Source organism: Aulonocara sp. 'chitande type north' Nkhata Bay, linkage group LG23 (assembly GCF_057382095.1).
Source record: "Aulonocara sp. 'chitande type north' Nkhata Bay isolate Kocher_YH1m ecotype deep benthic linkage group LG23, A_spYH_male_GT1.1, whole genome shotgun sequence".
Taxonomy (NCBI): Eukaryota; Metazoa; Chordata; class Actinopteri; order Cichliformes; family Cichlidae; genus Aulonocara; species Aulonocara sp. 'chitande type north' Nkhata Bay.
The window spans coordinates 52,946,972-52,955,401 of NC_141365.1; the positions used below are offsets into that span (position 1 = coordinate 52,946,972).

General features: G+C 49.8%; 1 long non-coding RNA gene across 1 annotated transcript; it reads left to right on the forward strand.

The window, feature by feature from the left end:
* Window positions 1-6,895: 6,895 nt before the first annotated feature.
* LOC147303055 (uncharacterized) lies at window positions 6,896-7,547 on the forward strand. The gene is made up of 3 exons (XR_015127352.1): window positions 6,896-6,961; window positions 7,153-7,208; window positions 7,290-7,547. It is a non-coding gene; the product is annotated as an uncharacterized LOC147303055 (long non-coding RNA).
* The last annotated feature ends 883 nt before the right edge of the window (window positions 7,548-8,430 follow it).

Below are 8,430 nucleotides of genomic sequence, written 5' to 3' on the forward strand. Positions count from 1 at the left end.
TCTGTGTCAAAATATAATATAATTTCCTGTTTGCTTTGTTTACGATTGTTTTGCTTTCTAAATTTGCTCCAAATTAAAATTTAAACAAAGTTTGTCCATCTGTCTTTTAGCAGGCTTAACTTTTATGTTGTGAGGGTCGAATCTGAGTCCTTTTTAGCATGGTAGTCCCTGATATAAGCATGCTGCCTAAGCATTTTGTTTATTGTGAAGAAAAAACTGGACATATTGGTAAATACAGTATTACTCTGTCAAAGTGTCATACCTCTGTGATTCTAGCTACTTTGTAGCCCTTCTGTAAAGCTAAAGTAAGTTCAGGAGTGGTCCACAGTCCAGTCAGCTGTGGAAAATGATTTATTAATAATTATGTATACTTCATTGATCCTCGTGGGGAAATTACTCTCTCTGCATTTAACCCATTGACTCAGTGGGCAGCTGCAAATCTGGCGCCCAGGGAGCAGTGTGCAGGGATGGTACCTTGCTCAGAGGTACCTCAGGGTAGCTGTTCAGTGGATTCAAACCCCCGACTTTCCGATCATGGCGCAACCACGCTACCTACTGAGCTATCCCCGCCCCTTTCAACTGATTTTGGTTACTTGCTGGTCAAAGTATTGCTGTTACTGTTTTTAGACATTTTCGACTGAAAGGATCCTTCAGTGAATCCATTTCTAAAGACAGTGCATCTCTGAACAAGAGTTTCAACATCAATTTGACAAGAAAATACGGCCTCGCTGATAAAATCAAACGTTCTCTTGTTGTTACCGGCTCATACCGTTCAGAAAACTCATTCCTACCAGCTGTTTTCATTATTTGATATTATGCACACAGGGGGAATGTTAAGGTCCTACATAAGTCATATTGTAAGCAACCGTTGAGTTACCTTAGAACTGCGAAGAGACTCAATGTAAGGGCCATTTTATTAAAACTCAGGTTTGTCTTCATGTCAAGTGTGCCAGGTGCAGTATTACTCCAGCAATGTGCAATGTGATTTACTGCAAACCATTTTTACTAATGAAATTGTATAAAGGTTTGCTGATGCTGACCGTTGATTCTGGACTCATCCCTGCGTGATCGTTTAACTCAATGTTTGAGAATGAGTAGGTCCAAGGCCTCAGTGCTCACCCTGTGTGTTTTTGGGCTCTGCAATGGTTCTTTCAAATAGAAATAAAGAGGACTTTTGCACTATGATGTGGAGTGTTCTGAAACTTACAAAGAGTCTAAAACTTTCAAACAAGCACACACAGTTTTATTATAACTTTAACAACTGCAACAAAGTAACAACTCATACTGCCATCTGGTCTTTCTCCTGCTTTCTTCTTGTTGTTCTTGGTCTGCTGATTGAGGAGGGGCTTGGACCAGGGCTTGGTTATCGTCTGATGAGAGCGGTGAAAGCAGCAGACTGCTGAAGAGAAATTTCTCCAGCACATGTCCTGGTTAGTGTAAAAAAAGTCAAACATCAAAACATCTTGCTTAAAATTGTCCAAAAACTATTCAGTGAGTATTTACAAACTCAGCAGTTTCTTGGTTAGGGGGCTGACATGAGACGACCTCTTTTAAATCAGAATCTGAAGGGGAAACAAGTCTACACCATACCAGAGGATTATCCTTTGGTGTTGCACTCTTAACCTTTGGCTTGCTGCAGTTACTGCAGTCAGTCACTGGATGCAAAAAAAGAGGAAGAAAAAAAGTCAATGTAATTCCTGGGAAACCACAGACACCAGTTTCTTGTAGCCACACATAGGTTGGTGTCTTATTTTTACTCTAATTTGACTGAGCCATTAGCAAATGACTGCTCTAGGTTGGGGTATCTTAGGCTAGCTAGATCCGTGATTGGACGAAAACAGAATTGGAAGAAAGGTGGAAATAAGCAAAACAAGCTCTGTTAGATAGAATTTTTCTGTGACAGAGAGGAGGGGGGGGGGGGGGGGGGATTTTTCTGGAAAGCAGTAATTGAAAAATGAAATGTAAAGAAATGAGATTTCCAGTATGTTTCTTTGATGAAGGCTTACTGTAAGTTCTAATTGTATAAAAACTGTTCGCAGACTGTAGGACTCTTTCTCTCTGTCACTTTCACCTCCTCTGTCCTTCACTTTCTTTCCATCATTCTTCTGCATCCCACCCCCTCTCCAGCCCATCCACACACCCACTCTCCTAGTGTAAGTATTGTGTGTGTGTTGTTTCTCCCTTTACAGTGAGAGGAGAGCAGCATCTTCTCTCTCTCCTCAGACAAACTGTGACTTTAAGTGTATTATTATCTAACAGACAGAGTGGGGCGGGGGAGTTGTTTTCTGGAAATGGACTCGCACACAGTCCATCACTGATAACACTCTGAAGACACTTTGGTAATGCACAGATGCAGATTAATAAACTACAATTTGAATAATGTTGTGGACATTATTAGCACAGCACTGAATGTGATGAAATTACACAAATTTGTTCAGTCTCCCCTCACACGTGAAACCAGGCCTTTTGATCAGTGAGTGTGACAGAATACTTCCTGGCTATCGTGTGACTGTGATGACCCTCTATTATTAGACCTATCGGTCTAATAGAGGAAGCCTGTGGAGGACCAGATCTATAATCTCAACTCTAGAGATTAGTCATTTTAATGGGAGAGTCAGCAGCAGGGCACAGCTAGTGGAAACAGTTGAAACTAAGAAGAACCTCAACTCAAAGCATTTTTTAAAGAATACTATGTGCAAGTTTTCCTTCGCGTTTTTAGAAATCTTGTCACTGTAAAAATGTCATAGCATCTTGATTTCCTTCCACAGGCAAGACCTTCTACCAAACCGGGCCTTCAGAGCAGCCACCTTCAGTTGCTGCTTGTTTGTCAGCCACATGAAATTGAAGTTGAAGTGACTTATTTGACTCATTTGGAGATACCATACCATGTCGTTGCGCACCTCCGGCACCTCTGCCACCCTCGGACGGACCCCTGCCCACGCCGGAACCTTTTACGGGTGAGTCGGACAAGTGTGCTGGTTTTCTGGCTCAATGTACTCTTGTGTTCCGTGAGCAGCGGCGCTTCCATAATAACGACGGTGCCAAAATAACCTTTTTTGTTCAGTTGCTGCGGGACCGGGCTTTAAAGTGGGCTCAGGTCGTGCTTAGCTCGGATCCCGGGATTGCCTATGCTGATTTCCTGTCTAAATTCCAGACTGTGTTCAATAAAGGCTCAGGCGCTGAAGTCGCCGCGCTTCGTCTGCTGAACTACAAACAAGGGAAGCGGAGCATGTCTGACTATTCTATTGATTTTTGGATTTTGGCTGAAGAGACAGGCTGGGGACCGGAGGCCTTACGGAGTGCACTGCTCAATAATGTTCGTGAAGAGGTGAAAGATGAACTCATTATGCGAGATCTCCCCCACTCTCTTACCGAGTTAATGGCTTTATGTATCAAGGTGGATGACCGGCTGCGAGCTCGTCGTCTGCCGCGGCACTACAATTCCCAGGAGGCCATGGGGCAGTGGAGGGCTGGCTCCACCTCGGAGCCCAGAGGCAGAGAGCGCAGACGGAGGAGAGCAACCCATGCAGATTGGAGGCTCGCATCTCTCCGCCGCGGAACGCCAGCGCCGTATCTCTGCCGGTGAGTGCCTCTATTGCGGCCACAAGGGACATGTGGTCGCCTCTTGCCCATCTCGAGCAAAAGGTCGCGCCCACCAGTGACGGTAGGAGTGCTGGTGGGCGGTCTCAGCCAAGACAAATCTCCTCCACGGTTAACGCTGTCTGCCCAGCTCACGGTCAACACCAAAGGTCATGTTCTCTCCGTTTTGATAGATTCAGGGGCGGAACAGAATTTTATTGACTCTGAGTTAGCAGACCGCCTTCAGCTAGGGCAGGAACCTCTTCCCCACACTTTGCATGTCACTGCTTTGTCCGGCCAGCGCCTACCTGACATTACTCACGTCACTGAGCCCGTTATTCTTACTCTGTCTGGCAACCATACTGAGGAAATATGTTTTTTTGTGTTTAAGGCCACTCGGACGCCGCTCGTTCTCGGGCACCCCTGGCTTCGTCAACACAACCCGTGCATTAATTGGCTTACGGGACGCATTACGGGGTGGGGAGAGGAATGCCATATGACCTGCCTTAAATCCGCCTCACCGCCTCACACACCAGCCTCCCTCGCCAAGTCGACCGCGCCCTCCGATTTGTCCGGAGTGCCCCCTGTTTATCATGATCTCGCCGAAGTGTTTCGCAAGGACCGGGCCCAGTCGTTGCCTCCTCACCGACCGTACGATTGCGCTATCGACTTACTCCCTGGCGCGCCATTGCCTACTAGCCGTCTCTACAGCATCTCTCTACCGGAGCGAGAGGCTATGGAGTCATACATCTCAGAGTCCCTCGCCGCCGGCTTGATCCGCGCATCCTCATCGCCCGTAGCAGCAGGGTTTTTCTTCGTCGAGAAAAAAGACAAGTCTCTCCGCCCGTGCATCGACTACCGTGGATTAAATAACATAACCATCAAAAACAAATATCCACTCCCACTTCTGACCTCTGCTTTTGAGCTGCTCCAGGGGGTGACAGTTTTCAGCAAATTGGACTTGAGGAGCGCATATCACTTAGTTCGGATCCGAGAGGGCGACGAGTGGAAGACCGCCTTCAATACTCACCTTGGACACTTTGAATACTTGGTTATGCCGTTTGGCCTCTCTAATGCTCCTGCAGTTTTTCAAGCACTCGTTAATGATGTTTTGAGGGATTTCATCAACAGGTTCGTCTTCGTCTACCTCGATGACATCCTGATCTTCTCCAAATCACTGTCAGAGCATGAGACCCACGTCAGACAGGTCCTGCAACGCCTGCTGGAAAATCGGTTGTTCGTAAAAGGTGAGAAATGTGTCTTCCACGTGTCCACAGTTGCCTTCTTAGGCTACGTCATCGAGCAGGGAGACCTACGTCCTGACCCAGCTAAGGTGAAAGCCGTGGTGGAGTGGCCTGAACCCCCCAACCGACGGCAGCTGCAGCGGTTCCTCGGCTTCGCTAACTTCTATAGGAGGTTCATCCGGGACTATAGCAAGGTAGCTCTGCCTTTAACGCAATTGACCTCTCCCAAGGTTCCTTTCCAGTGGAACGATGCTGCCCAATCAGCCTTCCTGGAGCTGAAAGAGCGATTCGCCTCAGCACCCATTCTGGTCCAGCCCGACCTAACCCTGCAGTTTGTGGTGGAGGTGGACGCATCCGACACGGGAGTAGGAGCGGTCCTCTCGCAACAGAGGGATGGTAAGCTTCACCCGTGTGCCTTTTTCTCCCGTCGTCTCACCCCCGCAGAACGCAACTACGACGTTGGCGATCGGGAACTTCTTGCCATCAAGCTCGCCTTGGAGGAGTGGAGGCACTGGCTGGAGGGCACTGCCCAACCGTTCATCGTTTGGACAGACCATAGGAATCTGGCATATCTGCAAACCGCAAAGAGGCTTAACGCCAGACAAGCAAGGTGGGCTCTGTTTTTTACGCGGTTCCACTTTTCAATCACTTACAGGCCAGGATCCCGCAACGTCAAGCCGGACGCCCTGTCTCGACAGTTCTCCACCTCCGAAGACCCGGCGGACCCTGCTCCCATCCTCCCGGCCACCTGTGTGGTGGGGGCTGTCTCCTGGGAAATCGAGTCGGCCATTCGCGAGGCTCAGAGAGCCGAACCGGATCCAGGAGGCGGCCCTGCGGGGCGCCTGTTCGTTCCCCAACCTGTCAGGTCTCAGGTATTACAGTGGGCACACACAGCCCGTTTCTCCTGTCACCCAGGAATACACCGCACAATTACTTTCCTGCAGCGCTACTTTTGGTGGCCCACCCTGAGCCGGGACGCCAAAGAATACGTCTCCGCGTGTACAACCTGCGCTCGAAACAAGACCCCAAACCAGCCACCCTCGGGTCCGCTTCATCCCTTACCCACGCCTACCAGACCATGGTCCCATGTTTCTCTGGATTTTGTGACCGGCCTCCCGCCATCTGCAGGTAATACGGTCATACTCACGATCATTGACCGCTTTTCTAAGGCGGCTCACTTTGTTGCTCTGCCCAAGCTGCCTACAGCATTGGAGACTGCTCGCCTGCTCACCACCCATGTCTTTCGCCTGCACGGCATTCCAGATGACATCGTGTCTGACCGGGGTCCTCAATTCACGTCCTGTGTGTGGAGGGAGTTCTGCACCTCATTGGGATCTAAGGTCAGTCTCTCCTCTGGTTATCATCCGCAGAGCAATGGCCAGTCCGAACGGGCGAACCAGGAGTTGGAGGCAGCCCTGCGCTGCATCGTCTCTTCCAACCAGGCCGTCTGGAGCGAGGAACTGCCCTGGATCGAGTACGCCCACAACAGCATGACCTCCTCCGCCACGGGCAGGTCCCCTTTCGAAGCTTCTCTGGGGTTCCAGCCACCTCTTTTTCCCTCCATCGAAGGCGAACACTCTGTGCCATCCGTCCGGGCGCATCTGCGTAGGTGTCGTCGGGTGTGGAAGGCCACCCGGGCTGCGTTGTTACGCACCAAGGACCGCAACAAACGCTTCGCTGACCGCCGCCGGTCCTCCGCTCCCGCCTATACTGTTGGGCAGAAGGTATGGCTTTCCACACGCTTCGTTCCCATCCGGGCGGAATCCAGGAAGCTCTCTCCTGCCTATATCGGCCTGTTCGAGATCTCGGCTTTGGTTAACCCTGTGTCTGTTAAGCTCAAGCTGCCTCGCAACATGAAGATACACGATGTTTTCCATGTGTCTCAGGTTAAACCTCTCCGGTCCAGTCCTCTGTGCCCGCCTTCCAGGCCCCCTCCCCCCCCCCCCCCCGGCTCGTGGACGGTCTGCCGGCTTACTCGATCGCCCGTATCATGGATTCTCGGCGGCGGGGGCGTGGCTTCCAGTACCTGGTGGATTGGGAGGGCTATGGCTTGGAGGAACGGTCCTGGGTCCCTCGGGCGGCCATCCTGGACCGGCGCATGCTGCGGGCGTTCCATCGTCTGCATCCGGATAAGCCTGGTGGGTCGCCGGGGGGCTCCCATTGAGGGGGGGGTACTGTCATGGTCCCTGTGCCTCACCAGCTGATTCTGTATTAGGCAACATGTGCTCTCTCTCTCTCTCTCTCTCTCTCTCCCCCCTGCCGGGGCGATGCTCATTATGGGCTCCCGCCCCTGGCCCACGCACCTGCTGCCTATCGGGATGATCACAAGGCCGATTTAAGACAGCAGCACTGTGTCACTCGTCGCTGGATCGTTGAGTTATCAGCGTCAGTCGCTCAGTAGATTGTAAATAAGGATCTGTGAGTTCGTTCCGTCTGTTCGCCTCTAACTATAATCTCTGTGTACAGATCTATCCCGGACCTTTCCCTGCCTGCCTGTCATCCCGTGGACGAGTGAGTGGATGGTGTTTCCCCAGTGTGGGGAGTGAAGAGAGAGAGCCTTTGGAGGACGTCAGATTCCCGTCTTTTCCCTCACATACCCCGGAACCCTGGACCCCCCTCCCCTCCCTCCAGCACTTTGTAAATAGCATCACCTGGTGTCGTTGTGTAAATAAAATCTGTAAATCCTGTAAGGAGTCCCGGTCTGCGCCTGAGTCCGTTAACTGAAACCTGACAACCAGACTGCAGATGAGCTGCATACAGGGCTGGACTGGGACAAAAAATCGGCCCGGGCATTTTGACTAGAGACCGGTCCACCATTATAGGAAAAATCATAAAGCCTTTGAATGAAAATAAACACTGTTGAGACAGTGATGTTCACTGTTCTGATGGTATATATGCATCAATCTATCAATCGTTTGTTGTAAGATTCAGATAATTATTTTTTAAAAGCTAGATATTTTAAATGATAGAAAGAAAAGTATTTCCTTGTGCCCCCCTGTCCCTGTTAATGCCCGACATGGCCCCCTGGCAAAACTTTGGGTAAACAAACAAGAGAGACGATCAGCTGATCATTGATCAGTTTCATGATTGAAGTAGAAACAGGAGAGGGAGGGTGAGAGGATGAGAGAAGAAGAGGCAGCTGTGCAGCAAAGACACAGAATAACTCCAGCTTTGTGCCTTTTCCATTGTAGCTGAAGTCCGGGAAAAACTGTTCCTTTTCACCTCAATACGAAACGCGTAATATTTTCTCTGAATACGAGACGATTCTGTTTTTTACGGGACGGTTGGCAACTCTACTAACTAACCTTATGAATAAAATGAAGTTCAACATCACTAACATCATAGCACCCACCCAGTTGTATAGAAACTCCATCATGCTAGCTAGCACGCAGTACGAGTTATTGTAACTGACTGTAAAAAGTCAGAACAACGAAAATAAACTCCACCTAAACTTGGTTTATATCTGACCCAGATAGACTGCAGCTCATAACTTCTTACCTGAAGTTCAGTTCACCTGACACTCGGACCGGCGGCCGCCTCGGGTCTCTCCTCTTGCCTCCCTTTCCCTCATCCACCTGCTGGCCTCCACCACTTACTAATGTTACTG